General features: G+C 42.4%; 1 long non-coding RNA gene across 1 annotated transcript; it reads right to left on the bottom strand.

The window, feature by feature from the left end:
• Positions 1 to 5,258: 5,258 nt before the first annotated feature.
• Positions 5,259 to 18,360, bottom strand: LOC115594787 (uncharacterized). Its single transcript, XR_003986555.1, has 3 exons — positions 18,297 to 18,360; positions 17,763 to 17,883; positions 5,259 to 5,320 (listed from the first exon to the last, which is right to left on the bottom strand). It is a non-coding gene; the product is annotated as an uncharacterized LOC115594787 (long non-coding RNA).
• Between the last annotated feature and the right edge of the window lie 4,885 nt (positions 18,361 to 23,245).

Genomic DNA, 23,245 nt, shown 5'->3' with positions numbered 1-23,245 from the left:
GTATTTGGTCCAAAACACAGAATTCCAAGTTTAAATGGTGACAAAATGGCAAAAACTGTGATCAGTGATGCTTTTTTCTGCTCTTATCTGTCAAAAGCTCCTCTTGTTTCACAGCTCACATCATGTTCGCTCCACACCTGAGGTCCTGAGATGGCAGCTGTTTGATTGACAGCTGATGTGAGTAGATAGGAGCTTCTAAGCCCCTCCTAAAGCCTAAAACAGCCAATGAATGATCTTGTTGACAAGTGAACCACTCTTCTTTCTCTTCCCTTTTCTGAGGTCATAAAATGGTCAAGCGGTTATTTCCAGTGTTAAGTGTCCATTGTAAGGAATATTCTTACTACATTTGGATAGTTTTGGACTATATGATGTGTTTTTCAGTTACTAGGAGCAGTTACAGGTCAATGGCAGTCTCACAAGCACGTCATTTTATCCATTTTATCCGAGGCGACTGGGACATTTCTAGACTTCTATCTGAAAAACTTTTGCTTGCTCATACTGCCACTGTGTTTGTCTCCATCACTGCTCACCAACACATCAACTCTTTGTCGGAGTCCATCAGCGACAACATCCCTGAAACACTGCATTGTTCGTCTCGGTGGAGGAAAAGAAAAACACTATCAGCGGTCATGAATGAGATGAATTGCCGCAGGAACGAGGAGGTTTATGGAAATAATCTTCCTAAAGCTTTTCTTGCCCATTTGTCGCTGCTCGTCATTGTCAGATCTCCACATCTCGGTCTCCGCGAGGCTCCTCTCAGTTGTGAATTACCTTACTCCAGGAGGCTCCTTCATCCATATGCATGCCCTGTTCAAGGTAATAAGGTATGACACTCCTCACTCTGGCTTGCATCAGTAGGCATGCCCAGCAGTTATATGTGTGAAAATTAAAATCAATGAAAATTTGTAACGGTTCTGGTAGTCAGGGTTTGTAATCTTAATTGAATTGTGCACTCAGGCCAGGTGAAAAAACACTATTAATTCGGGGCCACTCGTCGATACACTGCTGTTTGAAGAGACTCATTAAAATGCAAAGTGTGTAGGCACAAGAATTTTGACAATTAGTTAATCTCATCAGCGTCTGAAATGTGGGAACGTGCTGTTTCCTTTGGGTTTAAGACCATTTATCGGACAAAACAAGCAATCTGTCACTTCGGCCGTTGGGACCTCGTGATGGACTGTTTTTCTGTATTTTTTGACGTTTCACAGACTGAACAATTAATCAATTAATTAGAAAGAAATAATTGCTTCAGAAGTAAATTGCCCCAAAGTTCTTCATTCCTGGCAGGTCAGAAGCATCTTGCTTTAACCTTTAGCTGGTGTCACAGTGCAGAGGCAGTTACAGTACAGACAGAGAGGAAAGTCTGCAGCTTCTCCATTGGTTCCATCTATATTTGTTACAGTTTGGAGGCCTTATTCCATCATGCTGTACTCCTGTTGTGACCTATTCTTGCTTATACTTGCCAGTAATGGCTGCCAGATGAGAGGCATGTCCCGCAAAGGTCATGCGGAGGTCTGCGTCAGAGTTATGAAAGGTCAGCGTGACTTACCTCTGAGATTGAAGTGACCTGTCTCCACCCCGAGGAGAGATTGATGGAGACCAGGTCACAGACAGCTGCAAGGCCCTGGGAACCAGAACATGGTCACTGCAGACGGACAGTGTGTGTGTGTGTGTGTGTGTGTGTGTGCTCGTGTGTGCTCGTGCACGCCATCGCTGACACCTCGATGATGGTCACAGAGGTGTGAATTAGCACCACTGAAATGAGGGCATGGCCCACTTTTCAGCCCTGAGTTCATCTGCACACTTCTCTCATCTCCTTTAAAGGAAAAAAACAAAACAAAAAAGAAAGTCAGCTGATGTGGAATAGTGTGAGCGTATCAGTGACACAGTGTGAGGGGGAGTTCAGGTCTGTCAGTCTGAGATGTGTGCAGGAAAAAGACACTTATGGGTCGGCTGTAGCTCAGGAGAAAGAGCGGGTCGTCTAGTAACCTGAAGGTCGCTGTTTTGAATCTCGTCTCCTGTCTGCATGTCGAAGTGTCCTTGAGCAAGATACTGAACCCCAAATTGCTCCAGATGTGCAGCTGGCAGCCTCTGTCATCAGTGTGTGAATGTGTGTGTGAATGAGTGAATCTGACAAGTGTTATAAAAGCCTCTTTGAGCGTCAGTAGACTGGAAAACACTTATATGAGTCCATTTACTGAAATCCAAAAATAAAAAGAACATTACAAATAGTCTCTGGCTCTTTTTCACAAACACAAATATAGTCATAAACAATAAAGACAGTTTTTACCAGCAACTAAATACTTTATGTCACCCACATTTACTACGATGATGCTAACAAAACATTGACGGTCCCACTGAGGTGATCAGGGTTGTAAATTTGTCCTGAAACTAAAGTATTATTACTTGTTATGTTGTTTATGGTGAAAAGTTAATGAAGACAAATAAACAGCTCGCTTCTGTACCATCCATGTATTATCCAGGATTGGATTCCAGACGCAAAGATGGTGGCAGTCATGTACACGGCAAAACAGTGTCTAGCTTCCAGGTTTACCACCAGGCTGTGCAGCTCACTGAATATGCAAGTTGCATAATAACCTTTGGAAAGTGTAGAACACCCGCATCATTAAGTTGTTTTGTTTCCATTGGAGTTAGAGGTGGGCTTCACAGGAAGTTAGCCACTCGGCTGGCGGCAGCTCGGCAGCTCTAAAGGTCGCAAGATCCTGAACGAACTCAGAGAGCGTGCCCAGATTTCCCTGGTTGTATCCATGTGGGCTCATCCAGGTTAATCATCAGGCATCCATTGTCATGCATCCGTTTCCTACAAAGCAAAAATCACAGCGAAGCAAAAGAGATCGAGAGAGAGAGAAAAGATCATTTTCAGATTCTCTCCATCAAAAGGGTTTTCCAATAGTTAATACAGTCTATTTCTAGAATGGTTTCTGTTGCACCTTTAATTAGCTCTCCAGTTAAAACAACAGTATTTTAACTGGTGCAAGTCTCTTATTGATTATTATGCCATAAACTATCCATCTATCCATGACTCAGTGGGTGAATACGCAGCTTTTAAGACATCCTGCCATGATCAATGTGTCAAATTAAGAGCAATCAATAAGTGTGTCAGATATTTTCTTCTACTGTCGTTACCACTTGTTGTATTATTGACAATCTGTCACCAGCTCCGTCACCACTTATAACTGACGACTGCATGCTTTGTGTGAGCTGTTAAGTTAAACATGGGAAACATGGACGGCACAGAAATAGAACAAAGACAAGTGGAACCAAGAAGAAGTTTAATAATATAATTAGTAAAAGTAGATTTGAGAAACTGTATGTAACTTATCAAGTTGCCTTCTCTTTGTTTTTGGTAGTTTTTACCTGATTATTGTGTCATTGAAACATGGACGGCATGTTGTTGTATACATTCACATTCACATCTTTACTTGACCCTTATGACTCCACAGCAAACATTGCTGACCCTCCTTTATCGTTGAGTGATGTCATCTGAGGTTTCACATCTACATCCTGTGTGAGCGCAATCATCCAAAGCTAAATGTCACTTTCCTGCCGTCTCCGGGACGTCGGGAGGTCGGCTCTGATTCGCTGTCAGGCCGGTGGATGCTTGCCAACCGTTGTTTTCGGAGCCTCCCTCGGTTTGACGGCTGGACACTGAGACAGCTTGTTTTGCATTCAGAACACACTCGCATCGTGTTTGCGCCAGAGACATTTCCATTACCTGACAGGAGACCCAGAGAGCTTGGCTATGATCCCCATGGTAACGTGACACACAGAGAGATTAGACTCGATGGGACGATGATGTGAGATAATGTGACATGGACTGCTCTTCTTCCTCTGTAGCTTCTCTGGGCGGGACTCACATTTAAAAGCAACTTTATTATGTTTCCACCATCTGACTTTAACAGTGCAGGCTTTTAAATAGTCGGCCATGTCAGCATACTTTTGATATTTAGAATATACAAAAAAAAATATTGCTTTGTTCTGAGATACTGTAATTCTAATTGAACTAATTTGCCATCAGGCATATTTGCCTTTATATGACTGATATGTATTACACAGCTGTATTGTGTTTTCTTTGTAGTGTGAAAACTGTAATTATTTCAACGGCAGAGTGTCCAGGGTGGGTAAAACATATCAGGTTAAGATATGCAGAGTAGTGATTGAAGTTTATTGCCTCTAATACGAAAGTATATAATAAAAAAGAAAACTTAAGAAAGAAAGGTATTTAAGTCTGAAATTTTCATGTTCATGTTTCAAAAGCAGCTTGTTGTAAACTTAAATATGTGAGAAAAACACTTTCACTTATGTTTTCATGAAGATGAGAAACGTTAGCCACAAAGACGTAGCTTCAGTGCCGTCTCACATATTCTTTTCACTCTGATAAAGCTAAAAACCACTGGCTCAATTTTAGATAAAAAATAATATAGAATGAAACTCAGCAGTTTCATTAAGTTAAAGGTTGCAGGCGTGTTTGCACGAGCCTGGGCAGCCTTGTAATATCAGTTCTATAACTCCTGAGTTCTGTACCTCTCTTACACATGACCTTTCCATATGTCAACTCACACAGTTGCATTGCACTGTATTCATCAGGTAGCTGTGATGGAAAGGGGAAGTGAAGTCAGGCTGTGGGCTGACAGCAAAAGAAGTTAGAAATCCATGGTGATGAAATAGAAATGTGATGGAGAGCCTGGACAAAAGATGAGGGAGAAAACAGGAGAAAGGAAGCGATAACGGCATCATCAAGGTCATAATGTTTCAATCAGAGGGCTGCGCCGGTGCAGATCAGGATGTAAATGCAGAAACAATTAAAATGCAGATCACAGGCCTGGGAGGCTTTGGGAAATGAGGCGTTTTGCCAAGACACACTCTAATAAATTCTATGTGCAACCCCATTGCAGCCCGCTCCCTGCCTGCAAACACAAGCAGCTTCTATGGGCTGATTACAGAGTTTGTCCATGGTGAGTGCTTAGACAGACAGTCCATTAGTCCACTTTAACATTAATCTCCATCACTGCACCCCCCCATCCTTCTTCTCCTCCTCCTGCCATCCATTGTTCCTAAAATGAAACCACTCACAACATTTGAGTGGATTGATTGGGGCTCACTATCGCCATCTAACAAATTGAGGTTTGACCTAGCGATGATCCATCTCCCTTAATAGAAAATGAACCCAAATATAAAGTAGCCTCATAGACTGCCTCCCTCCCTCCCCCTGCCTCCCCCTCCCTCCCCCTGCCCTGCTCTGTCTTACCGTGGCCTTCCTCAACGTTTCCTCTCCACCAGATCAATCGTCGGCCCGTCCCTGTGAATGACAAAACACAAGGTGAGTATTTTCCTATTGATTTCAGCTACACAATCAATATATTCCACATCCCACGCAGTATTGTTGAGTGACACTGACTCTATAAAAGAAAGCTCTTATTTTTCTTTGAGTAGGCTTCAGCAAGACTTCCTCCAAATGTATCTCATCTAGAATGCTACAAGCAGTATCGTCCTGACGTACCGCTGCTCTGCCTCTTACCCCCAATTTCCACTGGAGACGTGTCCGCTGCGTTACGGCGCCGATCCGGTTTTGCTCCACCGTCCGGCAATCCCCACTGGTTGTGGTTTGAGTCCGCCACGGCACAGTACGGTAGACAGCTGGTGTCACGAGGTCGAGGAGTTCCCGTGATAATCACATAATCACTCGCAACCGCAGTTAAAGGTCTGTGTTATTAAAAACAACAACACAAAGTCTTCCCGACTGAAGGAGAGCTTGTGTTGTGTTTGAAATTTGTGTGCTGGTGTCCATATGGAGTGTTTTATTTTGAAAAGTAACCGGATGTTGTTTGTGACGGTTGGTTGTGCCTTCCCAGGCATGCACGAGCTGACGAATCAGAGCACACCTGGCTCAGGGGAGTGGAGCTAAAACAGATTTAATAGAGCTGCAGCAACAACGGACGCTATGAGGAAAAACAATGTGTCTTTTGAACATTAAAGTACGTAAACCTATTCAAATAAAGGTATGAACCTCAAAATATGTGTAATGATCTCCTTAATGAAAAGAAATGACCAAACATGTCCAGTGACAGAGTGCAGATATACTGTCCCTAACAAAAACCATGTCAACACAAATCTTCTGCTTTCACTGATGTGAGTCAGTCCACTGAGCTCAGATCAAACTCAGATTTTGTGCTACATCATGATTTTGACAAGCGAAAAATAGCTTCTGGCAACATCATAAGCACCTTTTAATGTTATCGATACAATGATCATAAAAGAACTGAAAGAAAAACAAAAGTCAATGACTGTCTGATGTTTAATCTCAACTGTCATCCTACATCAGCTTCAGAGGTTAAAACCCTGCTTCGCACGCTCACACTCATTAGACAGAGGAAATCCACTGACTTCCCTCCCATCTGTGAACAGAATGGCTCCCCTCCGTATTTACATAACATTACTGACCATCATTGCCGAGCGTGCGACTCAGTCCACATACTGATTGCTGTGCTGTGAGGCGTTTGTGTTGTGACCTCTCACGTGTGGCACTGAAAAGAGGCAATCATCGCTCTTGTTGTAAACCACACTGCTGTTCCAAAATCCATTTTTCAGCATTAATTATTAACGTGGTTCACTGATTGCTTGGCCTGAAAAAAACATGCAGTCGTTTTTTTTTTTTTGTTTTTCAATAAAAACGTTGCCAATTGAGAAATACTCGGTTTCAGTTTCATTTTTCTCGTGATATAACTTCTGATCATACTGACAATGACTATGACCTCACCTCAAGTCTGAAGGCCTGGTGTTGGAACAATATAAAGTGGCTGTGTGACAGGAGAGTGGACGGTGTGAAGCTTCAGTCCAACATGGGAGGAAATGGGCAACTGTCACATGCCCTGGAGCAAAGCATGAGTCCAGACAACCGCTCCATCATCCACATGCCCATGATTTTCTTTCTTGATCTTCCAAATAGAAGATTCCCCCGTTGGAACAAGCTGAGATAACGATTGGTTTATCCAAAAGACAACATTGCAAAACGCTAACAGAGCAACATGTCAGGCCTCGGCTTAAAGAGGACTTAGATGCAGAGTAGGGACGATTAAAGCAGGCTTTTATTCTGAAAGTATTTATCTCTGTTCTCTTAAACAGAGTGACAAATAATCAGGCTATGAAAATCTCTTCCTAATCTAGAAAAACGAGGAAACAACAAGAAACGAAACACACAACAAAATAATGAGGCAAAAGTCCTCAAAGAAAAATTCCAAATAACAAAAAATCACTCCAACAGAGGAAGGCAAACCGGCTTCCAGTGTTGTGCCTGAACGCGTTCAATGAACGGTCGTTCATGAACTCGTTCATATTTGGGGCGAACGTGAACTGAACGTACTGTATTTCTGCCTGATGAACGTTATTGTGAACGCGTTCATTCTGGCGTTTGTGAACGGCGCGTTCTCACAGTTTAACTTCGTTCAAGACAGTGCCAGATTTCCATCGAGCCTTCCAGGCGAAAACTGGCTAAAACACACCGTGAACAGGCTTTGATGTAGCGGAAAAACACCCAGTCTGGCTGTTGTGTCTAGAAAGGACGCTGGACGAGAGGTTTGTGCAGCTCGCTTTACTTTCGATCAAAACGAAACTTAACTATTTCAGACAGAAACAGCTGCATACCAAACATGCAGTGAGGCATTACCAAACAAACACAGATTATTCCGTCCTGAACGGACACAACACTGGCAGCACCAGCCACCACAGAGTCGCACCGCGCATGCGTCATCAATGTGCTAAGCATGAAGGCAAAAACAACAACAACATATGTTTTTTTATTGTGATATATCTCAAAAGTTTGAGTGATGTTGAATTAATTTTTTTTATGCTGCTCTCTGTCCATTCTCTTACCCTTAAACATGTTATTTGCTATGTTAACCCAGAAGTTAATGCTCTTGAACACACGATGAACTTTGTTATCCTATGCAAAATGTTTTATTCACAAACAAAAATGAGCAAAATCACTACCTAAATGTGCTCCTTTTCTCCTGAACTGAGCTCTTTGCTTAAATCTCTGATTTTGTTAAATAACAAAAAAAGTAATACCTTACTGAGTCATAATGAAAAGTTTTTCCCTGAAGCCACTGTCTGAACTATTTATTTATTATTTTATTTTTCCCCTTTCTTCTTCTTTTTTTAAAAGTATTTATTTATTTACTTATTTATGTATTTTATTTTTAATTTGAACTCTAAAGCACCCGGCGAGCCTTTAAAGGTACGTGCAAGTGAATAAAAAAATCAAAAGACACGGCAACGGCGAGCCAAAACAGATCCTCTACCACCCAAATCACATTAACGGTGTACAGTAGCGGCTTCGCTGTCTTCATCTCCCAGCTGCAGCTGGACAACCTGGTTCTGCAGAATATTGTGGGAGAGCTGCAGTTTCAGTGTTAAAACTGATAGAATAATTACCGTCTGTGGTTCTATATGGGCTCTGGCAATCATTTTGAAAAATAATAGCTCGCATCAACATATTGAAAAAAAAAAGAACTATGAACTAGTTCATTTTCAGAACTGTGAACTTAGTTCAAAATTTTGAATTATGAACTATGAACTGAACTAGTTCATTTTAAAATTTGTGAACTGAACTTTGAACTAGTTCGTGTAGAAAGTGAACTTTCCCAACACTGCCGGCTACAAACTTAAACTATGCTTCACAACTGAGCTACGAAACAAAAGGGCACTCCAACAGAGGCCAACAAAACGGCTATACATTTAAACTGGCTTCAATACTGAGCAGAAAATATACAAACAACAAATCACTCTTCTAAGAGGAACAAGATACAGAAATACAAACGAGGTAACGTGGCTTTGAACAAGACGAGGACTGTGAAGACTGGCTGGGGTGCACGACTGGTACGAAACACAAAGGGAGACGCAGACTATAAGACACATGAGGGTGATAGGAAACAGGTGGACTCAATCAGGAATCAGGGGAGACAATCAGACCGGTGACACATGAGGAAAAGCAAGTGACCTGAAACCAGAGGAGAGTTACTTTTCAAAATAAAACAGGAATACACGACACAAAAACCCAGAACGAGACAACCCTCACTGCGGTGTGACAAAACATTTTCCATGCTGTGAAAAGCAACAAAGTAAGCTGAACAGTCCTACGCATATAGACGAGAGTCCGGTCCCCACAGGTATATGTGCCGGGATCAGAGCGTGGATGTCTGAGTGCACTGAGTCCAGGTCGGGAAAAAAAGGTGGAGGCGATGTCTGTGTTTGTGTCAGGTTCAGTCTTGTCAGTTTTCTGGGTGCCTTTAAGGTCTTTCAGTGAAAATTTGTGATCCATTATGTCAAGTTTGAACTGATAATAGCCTGAGTGATGGACTGTGTGTGCTGGGACTATATGTCCTGTTAAGTGTGGGGGTTGTTAGAAGCTATTTGTTTGAGTTTGGATCAGGCTTGGTAACTTCTCTCTAAGGTCGCATTCAAACAGAAAAATGCAGCTCTAACTGAATTGTGAGACTTGACCTCAGAAGGGAAATTGGCAGACAGTACTTTAGTCCTAATGCCACCTCATCCCATTCCACTACCATGTAAAGTAATCCACCTAAAGGCCATGACACCTGGAATATATCACGAATAACCAGACCATTCAAAACTCTTCAAAATGAACTTTAAGGTCCAACTTGTAAAACAGTTGAATGGTGTTTCTCCTTCTCGACTTGACACTGACACTTTGGGTTGATTGCCATTCTGACCGACCAATCTAAAGCATCGCTGTTTGACGAGTCGGGAATGAGACAAAAAAACAGACCTTTGAGGCTTTAAGGTTTCATAAAGGTTTTAATCTTTGGCTTTTGTTCCTACAGTCCTCGTCTAGACAAACAAAAGTTGTCATATGAGGGCATACGTTAAAACTGTGGGGGGCATTAATCATAGCTGTTCTTGTAAAACATTCACCATCGATGGTGATACTCATATTGGTAACTGGAGCTCAAACTTTTGGATGACAGTATTAGTTGGTATTGTGTCCACACGAGTGTCCAGCTGCTCCTCAGCAGTACTTAAGGAAACCTCAGCACCACTCCCAAACGCTAAGCACAATATAATATTCAGCCTTTGTGCACCCTACAGAGCTGTGAATAAACCGACAGTCTGTCTCGCAAGTCTTATAATTGCTTTTGAGAAATGTTTTGTCCCATCTTTAACCATGAGAACAAACACTCGAATGAAGATAATCTAGGAATCCTCCCTCCAGCAGAAGATTGTGAAATTCTGAAATCAGCATGCCTGCTGATGAAAGAGATTCTTTGATGAAACCTTTTGTGCCTGTTGGTATGTGAGCAGAGAGGAACTGAGACAAAGGATGATGTCGTTTTGATGTATGGTCTGATAGATATAACAGTTTTACTTGTATTACTTGAAATTCTGTTTGAACTGAAAAACTACAGGCCCAGTTTTCATGTAACGTGGTTGAAGGTTGCAGCATGGGCCTGCCAGGAATCCATAGAATTTTCAAATGGATCCAAATCACACATGGAAACACAAATTGTTTCATTAACACTGTGAACTAAAGCATCTGGCTCAGCAGCTGCTCAGCAACGCTCTCATTCAGTAAGTAAAACAGTAATCCTGAATTCTCATTAAAAAAATCTGTTTTTCACCACAAACACGTTTGGAAATTGTCCCAAAGTCTCCTTAAACATATCCAGTGATGTCACCCTTACTTTCACAGTCCACCTCCAGATATTAAAGTCAAGTCATAAAGGTGATGTGAACCATGACATGACACACTTTGATGTTACTATGGTACATGTGACATTTGTGAATCAGTGTTTCTCTGAAATGTTACAACATCCAACACTCAGTTTTGGCACCAAGGTTGCTGAAGAAGGACTGCGAGCACCAGCAGAGCTGTCAGCGACAGCGTGTAGATATGTTCACACAACTCTAAACTATAAGATTTTATCAAACAGAGTTGTAATTGTTGGAACAGTGGAAAGACAAACAAAGATGGTTTCTGTGAGTTTTGTTGCAAATGTCCAAACAGACAGTCCGTCTCTCTGAAGCCTCCGACGGCTGGTTAAGCTCTGTCACGTGTTAAAATTTATCAAGAGACAGAAAACAATCAGATGCTAAATAATGTGTAAGTGTGCTTAACGTGTCAATTCTGTCATGTGACTTTAAGTCTTACAGCTCATCTGAAATGATGTCTTACATTTAGATGTGTGCTTGGATTTCAGACATTAGGTACAGAAGGGATATTTTTCACACTCATTAACACATGCAGCAGCTTGTTCATCTTGTTTTTTAAAAAGAAAAGGCTATAAAAAGGCTTAGATATTGCACATATGAATCAGCCACACATGACTTGTATGTCACTCCAGGAGGGGGTGACATGTGAGTTGGTGTGTGTAAGAATAGCTGTCATTGCTGGCAAAATATGTTTGCAGGCTTGTCAGGACATGTGACACATTGGAGCACAGATTTGCCGAGGGCCTCAGTGCAGCTGCCGTCTATAGAATAAACATAGACACATTTTGAAGGCACGCCTCGAGCTGTAGAGTCGATCTGCACCCGTCCTGCTCTGATTCAGGTTGATTACCGTGACTCACACAGCGACGTACGTGGACATGTTGAATGTTTTATTCATCTGTACCTCGTCAGATCAGCCTCAATCACAGAATGGGACGAATGTTTATTTGCTACAAAGATCACGTGATCAGCTGTTTACATATCTGCAGACTGTAACCCACCTAATGAGAGTATAACCCTTGTAATTCTGTTTTAATGTGGAGTGAAAGCCACAAAGACAACGTGTCATACAAGCACACACACACACACACACACACACACACACACACACACACACACACACGCACACACACACACAGGTTTGACAAAGGTGGACTGAAAGCTTTGAAGCAGTTCACCAGCTCCACTGCCAAAGTGTGGATGTATTAGTGTGCGTGCACGCACCTTGTTGTTTTGTTTCCAAAGCCGACGGCTGCGACTACGCCTCCCTCCATCTCTTTTGGATAGAAGCCTCACGGAGGAGCTTTTATGCCGTGTCATGTTTAGCTCTCAGTTTTTAAAATGATTATGCTTGTAGAATGAAATGTCTTTGCAATCACCGCCTGCCCGGGTTGATAATGCACCACGCTACACAGATGGGACACACTTTACTCTCGCTAATGCATTTCATACATTAACATAATATTCCAGTTGCTTTAATGTCCTCTGTGCACTGGGTGTTATGGAAATGGTATTAGACTATATTAATATTTTTTTTCTTTGGCCTAGATACCCACAGAGAATTTCCATTGATGATTTTAACATGTAGAACAAGATCACTTCTAGTACTGGTTACACTTGACCTGAGAGGATGATTTTGTGATGTTACAACAGAGACGATTCATGAGAGGAGACAAACCTCTTAAAACACTCTGAATAGAAAAGTCTGTGGAGAAATATGAGTATGATGCACATCTCACACTTTCCTCACAAAAGCCAATTGTGACCTTTAATGCAGATGAACCTTGAAGTATATCGGCCAGACGTATTGTTGCACTGACCCAAGCTGAGATTCAAGACACTTACAACCGATTTTGGTGAGGCTGCAGGTGGACTTCTACCCTTCGACTGGGCCTGTGGTTCCACCAGCAGCGTCCCAGCAGCTCTCTGCTCTGCTTCGTGGAGAACACGCTCTGAGTCTAATTTTGATGGTAGTAGTCGCATCAAAGCTGCACAAATGAGATGGAGGCTGGCAGGATGTCAGACAAAAGAACAGCGTAGAGCAGCACCAGCAAGTTGGAACTGCACGGTAAACACACTTGAAACAGACAAAGAAGCAGTTTAACTCTGTAGCCAGCGCACCCATGGTAGAAGAACAGAAATCAAGGGAACATGCCAAAATAAACACAACGTGAGCAAGTCAACACTATCAGGCAGGCGTGACACTCTGCTTCTGGAGCGCCTGTGGGGTAAACGGCTCGCTCCAGTTCACAGAGACAGAGCTGGAGTTAAGCAGTAATAGGCTGAAAGAATAAAGGTGAAATTATTAATAGATTAGACGTTAAACTTGCACATGCATGGACCAATATATGCCATTTCTATGTTCTAATGACCACTGAATGTGGAGTTCTAGCTCTCCCCATTCATTCAGACAGCAGCCTGGTGTTGTTAGTCTGAAATAAGCTGCCCGGGGAGTTATCAAGATGCCTGTTTAGTGACGAGACCTGCCTTAAACTGCTCCAGCGTCATATGACTCTACAACTCATATACCAAAATGTCCTGGGTGTTGTTCAAACACAACGTATTTCTGATAATTCAGAGAGCAAACATCATTGTCTCCAGGCGTCTGAGATGCCCAACAAACTGTGCCCCTCCTGTTAACCTGCCAACAATCCATCCTCCATCCCAACATACAACCAATCAATTCTTCATAATTACTCCATTTTAACAGAGCGTTTCTACTTCTGTTCTGCAGTTTTCATGCTACTCAGCCTGAGTCAGTGAGTGAGACGGGTTCATGCTAATGGGAAAGACAAGCTGAGAGACAACACTCGGAAATACAAGTGCATCATAAAAAAGTAATCAGCTTTTAATAAAAAATCAATACTCTTACATGTTCATTCTTCCCACGGGCAGTTCAGAACCAGTATGTTTCATAACCAGGGCGATGGCCATTATCTAAAGTAGCAATATGAAGCACCAGAACCTGACGAAGCTCAGAGCCTCTCATGCTGATCTGTGCCTGCTGCATGCATCAGTACAGAATGTATAATTAGATGTTCATTTATGTTGCATAATGTGTGATAAGGTGTCAATGTTGTCTACATGTACATGTTCTATTCTATACTTTATTTTGCTCTCAGATTTCTGACATTATTGAAACAACATTGTCATTGTTTTCCACCTTGTCTCTGCTCTTCACCAGATCCTTATATCATCTCTACATCTAAATTAAGAAACACACCAGACACTCTCCTGAGGCAAGAGGAAGCTCCGCTGATGCAACGTCAGAAAAAAAAAAAGAAATAGACTGCGAGTGTGATTGACAGCCTTTGCCACTGTTTGTTGATACCTTTCTAGTGTCAGACACTCGCTGCACTTTGTAGTTCAGGAGTTGAAGAAGTCATATACAATGGCTGAATGTTATCCATTTCTTTAAAGCCAACGCTACAAACTTGCAGAGCGGTTTTGTCTGAGTCAGAAAAGACTGAAGGTGAAGATGAAAGGAAGAGAGAGAGAGAGAGAGATTTTGCTTCCTGTTCCTTTTGTCTCAAACTGGAACAGAAATGATGCTTCACTTGACGCCAGAGTCAAAGTGAGAGTCAAGGTGAGGCGAACAGAGATAACCAATCCTGATTTATCACACTGTGGTGTTGCAGATTGGGTTATTATTCAGCTTAAAGACATGACAGACATTTACAGTAATTCACTTTCCAAAATCAATGTAGGCTGTTATGACACAGAGCTGGTACCCAGGATTGTGGAGGCTTCTCGTTTCTTATTCATCAATAAAATTAAGAACAAAACGCTGCAGTGGGTCACAGAAAACACATGCTCGGCCTTGATTTAATGGCTCCTGATCATCATGAAGGTCAGCTCAGGGTGAGCTCTTTGAAAGGAAATGCTTGTGCTGTTACAGCACCAAACATTTGGTTGCCAATCCTGTGTGCAGAACCAATGAACAGTAAAGACACGTCGACGTCTATGCTTTGGCAACAGAAGGCCTGAATGAAAACCGTTGTTCATCGTCTTTGGTTCTTCGTGCTATAGGTCACATGTTGTTTCCCACTGTCATACTGTACTGTAATGTCTCTGTGCCACCTGTGACGCAGTGACAAAGTATGGACTAGTCATCGTGTCATTGTGACTAGTCACAAGTGGATGTGTTTGTGCTAGCGTGTCCCACGTCAGATATGTTAATTGGACCCAAATACCGTGTGGAATCATGACACTTGGGTGGTCGGCTTCTGGCAGATCTACAGGTGCAAAAAACATCAGAAAAGCCGTCACGTGCCAGCTCAGTTTGAAAGGGCAACAGCCAATGGGAACACTCAAATGACACACCGCCCCCCCCATCCTGTTCTAATGTGGTCCAGCCAAAAAGCAAAGCCTAAACCAGAATGAATTAAAACAGACCTTTAAATGAGGGTTTATCACCCTAAACCTCTAAATTTGCCTCAAAAGGCCGAACCAACTGAACAGAGCTGCCAAATGATCTCCGTTCTACTATGAACAACTTGATGCAAAGCTCAAGGAAATGAAGAAAGAAAAGAAGACCAATAACTCGGAGATGTGGGGGAGTATACAAACAACAACAATACAACTCTTTTTCATATTTTCGACCAATGCCAACGCTTGAGACAAATTTGAAATGAATGAGTGGGTGAGGAGATGAGTCAAACCTCCAGAGAAGAAGCACATTGCTGTGATTTACATAAGTGTGTGTCATTATCTCTAATGAGGCATACGAGAAGTGACACAACATGCTCTTCTTGTGAGACCCACTGGGAGATGGTCATCCTCTGGAAACGTTTACTGGGTTTGTAGAGGCTGACCCGTCAATGAGAGACGAGTGGCAGCAGTGATGTTTCAGATCTTTGATGAAGTGACGGCAGTGAAGAGTGGTGGAAATTACAGGCTGACTCACTCGAATGCTGGAGAAATACATATCATAAAAAACATGCATTTGTGTACACGGCTCCTCACTGTGATACATCACACTTGTAAAGTGCTGTTCATGATGGCGTAAACAAACACTGCACCGTGTTGCCAGAGCATAAAACACCAGTAAGTGCTAATGCATCTGCTCAATCTTCCAAATGTGTCAGCATGCTTCTGGGTGATGTTTTTGATTTCATTTTGTTTGTCATCACTCATTTCCATCTGGTTTTGCCACATACTGAGAGTTGTCTCTTGGAAAACGCAAAGAATGCTTGTGAATTTTGCTAAACGGAGTTCTGAGAATAGCTAAACCTGAAACCTTCAACACTTTATCCCCTTCAGCCCTCGAGCCTCAGTTATGCACATGAAGGTCAAGTTAGTAATGATACATAATATATAACGTCCAGTTAGACGCTCAAAATAAACTTTGCTGACAAACAGTTCACATATTATGACGTTAAGGCCGTTACTAACAGTTGTGTGTTGGTTAGGTTTAGACACTCAAAACACTTGATAGATTAAGGAAAAGATCATATTGATGTAAATCTGTAAACACATTATGGGTATCAATATGGGTACTGCTTTATAAAGAAAGTTTAGAAAGTCTAACTTTGATGTTGTTTTTTCAACGTCGACATCTTCACTGTGTTCTTTTTCAAATCCCTGCCTGTTCTGATGTTGGAGCGTCTTTAGAGAGCTGGCTGTACTTCAAATATATTCATGTTTTTATGCTTCCATTGTTACAGAAGAATAAGGATCCCAGGGTGTTGTATACACCCAGCAGTGATGAGCAGAGTTACCGAGTCTCTCTCTTTAGCATCAGTGGAACAGAAAAGACTGCCATCTTTAACTCCCATGAGCATTTGCAGCTGTGTCCTCTCAGGGGTTTACCAGCACCCGCGGTTCCCTTGAGGGTCGTCACTTTGTATTCACACAGGGAAGCACACCAACGCAAGAGCTGTTTCATTTAAAACCACATTTTGTTGTCTGAAATTTTAATAGTGTGAAACAAGGTGTGTTTGAGCGACACTGGGCTTTTCTGCGATGGGTATTAGGAAACAGATTTAGCTCACAGAAACCAAAGCTCTCTTGCATAGAACCATAATAAGTGACCAAAGGTTTGCCAGATTTTTCATCCTTCATCGTATGAGCACACTAGTCTCATTCACACTGGGTTTGGGTACGGCTTCAGTACACCAATTCTCCGCCTCCGTCTCAGTGTGAATCTCTCGAAGGCGGCGAGGGGGGAAATTTCACTCCGGCCCTGATCCGCCTCTGGAGGTAGAATCAGGGCCGTATTAATGGAGAACTGAACCAGTGTGAACGGATAAGCCGGCTTCACGTATCGGGGGCGTGTCGAGTCGGATCGTCGTTAACTACACAGGTCCTTCACTCAACTAAATACAGAGAAATTTCCCACAAAGCAACGTTACATGACCAAACGAAAGTAACGTAGTAACTGTAACTGTCTTTGGCAACTTATGAGGAAAGAAATACCGCAGATACACATGGAGAAGCTTCTGTCCTCCTGTCTGTCCTCCTGTCTGTCCTCCTGTCTGTCCTCCTGTCTATCCTACCGACTCTTCATCACATTTCTGCCCTAAAAACAGCGTCTGTCACCGGCAAAAAACTTTAACTCACCGAGTGTTTGTGATGAAAATAAATCACTGCGATGGTCAGCCCTCCAGACCGAGACTTCAGCGAACTTTCCCCCAGAAAACAGCCTCCGTCCCGCGAGTGAGTGAGTCAGATTGACAGGGGGACACCGGGAAACACCTTGAACGTCATCATCATGACGTCACCGCCACGCCTCTTTAGGAGCTGCAGCGCCGGCTTTCTGTGTGAATTCACGGCGGTTCGTCTTTAAGGCGGGGATGCTTCGCTCTGTGCGAATCACCATCGGTGGAGAATTGGCGAACCAGCTGCGGCTTTTGTGCATCTTCTCCAGTGTGAATGAAGCTAAACTCTCACACGGATACTTGTGGGGACATTTTTTCTACCTTCAAACAAAAGAGCGAGTCTTAATCCCCAAATAAATTCTTTCTGGGGAACAGATCTCATACGTAAGTAAGCCCATGTGGACCGTGACGACGTACCTGGACTGTATCACACCAGAGAGCAGCCTCAGACCTCCAGAACCCAGCTGAAAATTGCTTTGAAGCCAATTGACAGAATCTCAGTTTCTAGGTCATCAGTTCCCAGGGGGTCCTCGTCTAACTGGTGAGAGAACACAGAAAAAAAATCATTGTGAATGCAACAAATGATGCAGATGAAAAGACACGCAGGACAAATAGTATGTCACTCATACTTACTGCAAAAAGAAGCTTTATTGTTTCTCAGAATCCTGGATTTAGAGCTGGGTTTAATGCAGGGACAGTGACTGGATTCACTTTGCATCTTATCTACAGACTTGGTTAATATTTACAGGAACACCGTGGTGCAGCTCGTCTCTCCTGACTGTGTTTAAACAATACAAATCTGAGGCTTCTATACTGCACAAGTTATCAACAATCAAACAGAAAATATTCAAAGGAAAGTGTAACAAACTGATGTGTGTCATTTAGTGTAATGGATTAGCAGTAAGTGTTACCACACACAAAGTAATTGAAGTAATAATGATCAATCCTTACTTCCTGTCATCCTGACAGATCTGTAGCTGGAGTGGGTTGGATGTCTGCTCTGCTGCCTCTCCTGGGTTGCAGCCGTCTGTGATTTAGCCTGCAGTCCCGCAGGTCTGAGAGCTAGGTGAGTCCATCAAGCATGTAACTGCAGCTCTGATTTTTTCCTGTGAAAATTGGTACAACCTTGGGGCATTTAGAAAATAAATATTAAGCCTGTGCTGTATTGCTTTTCCACTTTGCAGTAAATGTTAACAAGGCATTCAATTTGATGTCTGGCTGGGCAGTACCAAAAAGCCTCAGAGTAAAGCAAATGAAGACAAACACCATCAACCGCCAACAAAGAACTGCTCTAATGCAGAGGCAGAACTAAGGCAACTTTTAAAAGCACTTTAACATGAATGCACATAAAACACACTCACAAACTAGGAACACATGAACAGTATTATGCATAAACAGACACACACACACAGCAGATCCCCAACATGGAGACACTTGTATACGTTAGTGTTCATGAGCGTCTGTATGAATCCTCGTGAACACGCACTTGTTTTTTTGTCTGGTCAGCTTGGCGAGAATACATTTCTGCAGAGGCATTCACATCCTTACAGGCACACACGCAGACACCCGGTGTGTACGTGGAGACAGGTGGGAATCTTGACAGCCATGAATTAGGCGGTAATGAGGCTCTTCCCTTTAATGGGGTGGGCTCCATCAGCTGAAGGAAACAAAGGTCAAGCTGTGAAAGCTGCCACAAACGTGTTAAAAGGTCAAAGTCAACTCTAAAGCTTCTTTACAGGTTTTAAAAGACATGCATATTTATGCAGGTGAGCCGTGTGTGTGTGTGTGTGTGTGTGTGTGTGTGTGTGTGTGTGTGTGTGTGTGTGTGTGATGCATTATGGCGTATAGATTGTTGCATATTTTGGGTTCTTACTGTGTCCACTGTAACAATAGACTCACATACATATAATAATCATTTCAAAACTCTTCTCTAGTTTCCTTATCTCCAACAGCGCCGAAGCATTTTAAAGTAGAACCAGGCCGATCAATAAGGATATGAGCTTATCATTGGAAGATAAGTTAACATCCAATGATAAGCTAATATCCAATGATATTAGCTCATCATTGGATGTTAGCTTATCATTGGATGTTAGCTTATCATTGGATGGTTCTGCCGTTTATGTCTGAAACATAACTGATATTTTAACAGTGTTACACGACAGTTCGTCCACCAGAGATTACAAACAGGTTCAGTACCTTAAATAAAAAAAATAAAAAGCAACAGAATGAATTTACTCAAGCCATGCATTCACAACTAGAATGACTAGCATGGTAGAGTGTATACCTCTGCCAAGGCCCAGCAGTAACCCCAACCCTAACCCTTTAATTCAGTCAAGTCAGATCCACTGCCATTAGAAATGATAACAGTCTGCTAGATATAGATTTTTGTTTGGATCCACGTCAGAGTGAACTCATGACACCTAAATACGCCTGATGTTTCTTGCAATAAAAAAAAAACGATGGATTATTCCCTGAAAAATTAATGAAAATGTCAAAAAAACATATCTAACAATGTTAGAGAGAGTGAGAAAAAAATCCTGATCAGTCCTTTTATCTGGATCTCCACCAAAGATTAGTGGGTCTATACTGGGCTGATGTTTTTGTGATCAAGAATGAACCTCTACTTTAACTTTTGCTCCACTGTATATGTCAGATGGATTAACTACTCTCTACTTACGTACGTCCAAGAATAAGGTTTAACATGTAAAACATAGTGTGAAGAGCCACTGTTTCATTTCATGTTTTCAAGACTTAGTCCCTTAGAAAATATGAAAATGTAGAAGTCAATAGATGGCTGATGGCACACTGGGCCTGTCACTTGTGAATTAGATTATTCTTATTAGCACTCACTGAAAAGAGATCTGCAGGTGGAGGCCTCGTATAATGCCTCCATTCAAATCCTTATCAGACACACATTCAAACAGGTCGGCAGAGGGTGGGTGCGTGCAGAGAAATTGTAAGTTTCCCAAGCCGTTGAAAGCTTTCATGGGGTTCCCAGACCCCGATTCTTCCTGCCATGATGGATTCAGCATATTAATAATAGACAGGGCCACTATTATTCTGGGATATCCAATTTAAAGTGATGAAAAAGTAATACACTGAAGCTTGAGTCAAATGAGAAATGTGAGAAAAAAGATATAAAGGGGTTTCTTAGAATGGGGAGATGTGCAGAATATCATATCAGTCCAGTGTAAATTACTCCTGTGCAATTTACTAAGTGCTCACAGGACTGAAAGCCTTGGCAAGACTCCGGAGACCAGATGCATAGAACTTGGTAGATTCATGACTCAAAGGCCTGCGTGTGCACAAAAGCAGAAATATGCAAAGTGTCCCTGATTTATTAACCTCCATGTACACAATGTTCATTGTCATACGTCTCAGTCATTGTGACACCAGCAGAGAGACTCCCACCATCATGTCTCACAGCTCCTCTGCTGTTCTGAGTGCTTTTGGTAATTTATTTTGATAGCGTGGTGATTGGCTGGAGCTTACTGGTTCAGCTGGGGAGGTTTGGAAGTGTTGCACGAGTGGTTTGAAACATCCCCCTGGAGATTTTAAGAGATGTGCAGTATTCTTATCCACACTTCACTACTTCATGAAAACGCGTGCCCCCTATTACTCGCGGTGAAATATTACCATGATTACAGAGAGAGAGACATTAGTGTGCAAAAGTATATTTGGAACTCTGCTGAGAACTTCAACATGTTCAGGAGATGAAAAGCACTACACTAACACGGTTCAACCGCACAGATGTGTTCACTTAACCTGCCTGATTAGAGCTCTTCTTAAAGGCCCTGAACACACTAATACACACAGGTGCTCTCACTTATTCTGTCTGATTGGAGCCCTGCTCAGGTTGAAGATGGTCACCAGACTCCAGGCACTGATTTGAATCATAAAGGTGTAATTTGCTCCATCTTAACTTGTGCAATAAAGCTAACAGGAAAATAATTGAGGTGTCAGTCAAGTGCAGTCTGTGCACACCCACAGTCTTAAGACGAGATCTAATCCACAATAGTTAAAATTACATGTTTACTGGAAGACATTTTGATGTGTGACAGCAGGAGAATCACAGGCGTAAATAAGAAAGTGTGTGTTGAGATGCATGATTTATAAAACTCGTGGAACACTGTTGTTAGCCCCCAGCTGTACTAGTTCCAGCAGGTGATGTTTGCTTTTTCCTCTCCTGCATTTTGCTACAGCACAGCAGAACTGGAACTTTAAGGGCAAAATACTCAAGAAGTCCTAAATAGCTTGTGGGCTCAAATGTGAACTGATCCAACTCCATGACAACTGAGCAAACTCCATCAGCTGATGAAAACTAAAGCTGGAAGTTAAACCTTAAATTGACATTGTTAAGTCAAACGCATTCTTTCTAATTTATACTAGGCCTGTCAAACGATTCATTTTTCTAATCGCGATTAATCGCATTTTGTCCATAGTTAACTTGCGATGAATCGCAAATTAATCGCAATTTTTTTTGGCACATTTCTTTCTGTTCTAAATGTACCTTAATGTATGTTTTTCATGTTCTTAATACTTTTAACAACATAAGAAAGGGCAAATATGCTTGCTTTATGAAAATGTTTATTCAACACTTCAAATCATGCAGGAAAATAAAAGGCTCAAAAAATATCCCCTCACCCTAAATGGGATCAAAACATGGTGATGTCAGCTTTTGGCGAGGGGGGTGGGCTCTCTGCATCTGCCATGTGTTTGGCTGCAAATGATATCTGAGACTCAACTTACTTCAGTGGTAACTCATTTCATGTCGACAGTATGTGCAGATAACTTTTGTCCTATGGTCCGAACCATCTGGCAGTGTTTTGAAAGTGAATTTGCCGTTCATAAGTCCTTTCTCCATTTACTTTCACTTTCGCTTTTCAGTCCACCTTGTTTTTCCTGAACACCAACCCTGCTTCTTCTTCTTCTGATTCCCTTTCTTATTCTTCTGCCGCCCTCTGGATCAAGACTACAGGTGCCACCGACGGCCATAAATCAAACAATGCGCGTTCCTTTTTTTTATACTGAGCATTCACTAGCAAGGACCACACCATCAACGAGATGCGTTTAAGGATTTATTAGTGACAAAGGAAAACAAAGTGTCGAAGATCTTGGTTCTTTTGAGCTCTTCAAGTGCGTTGTGGGGATTCTTGTAGAGAATCCGCCGCCGCTCCCGGGCAGCGACGGACCCCCTCCTGGACCTACGAAGGAGAGGAGAGAAAGAAGAAACAGACAGAGAGAAATGGGGTGGGGGGGAGGGGTGCAGAATACGAGAGCGAAGCAGATGAGAGGGTCAGGTGGTTATTTATAGAAATGCGGAAGTTGGCGCTGTTGAGGTGTGGTCCTGCTCCTGAAACTTCGCCAATTAAGCTTCAATTCACTAGCAAGGACCACACCATCAACGAGATGCGTTTAAGGATTTATTAGTGACAAAGGAAAACAAAGTGTCGAAGATCTTGGTTCTTTTGAGCTCTTCGAGTGCGTTGTGGGGATTCTTGTAGAGAATCCGCCGCCGCTCCCGGGCAGCGACGGACCCCCAAAAACCTCCAATTACTTGAGAAGAGATTGAGCGGATCTGAGATCTTTGAGATCTGAACAGATGGAACGGTGGTACGTTTGGGAGGACCAGCGGCCTATGAGATGTATGAAGTGTTCTGGGAAGCCATTACAGGAGGCTGAAGTGGCAGCTCCGATTCTGAAGGAGTGCCCAGAGTAGTTGTCGGGCAAAATACCAGACAATGAGAGCACCCGGCGAAAGTGATGGTGGAACCAGAATCGAGTAGCCACTTGGCTGGATTCGGAGATGAAAAGAGGATCTGTCGTTGTTGTGAGATTTACGGAATTGCAAGAAATTTGCGAGGGTTTCGAAGGGATTCAGTGGTGATTGGACCTTGAAG

This window comes from Sparus aurata, chromosome 13 (assembly GCF_900880675.1).
Source record: "Sparus aurata chromosome 13, fSpaAur1.1, whole genome shotgun sequence".
Taxonomy (NCBI): Eukaryota; Metazoa; Chordata; class Actinopteri; order Spariformes; family Sparidae; genus Sparus; species Sparus aurata.
This window is presented reverse-complemented; position numbering and strand designations above follow the sequence as displayed.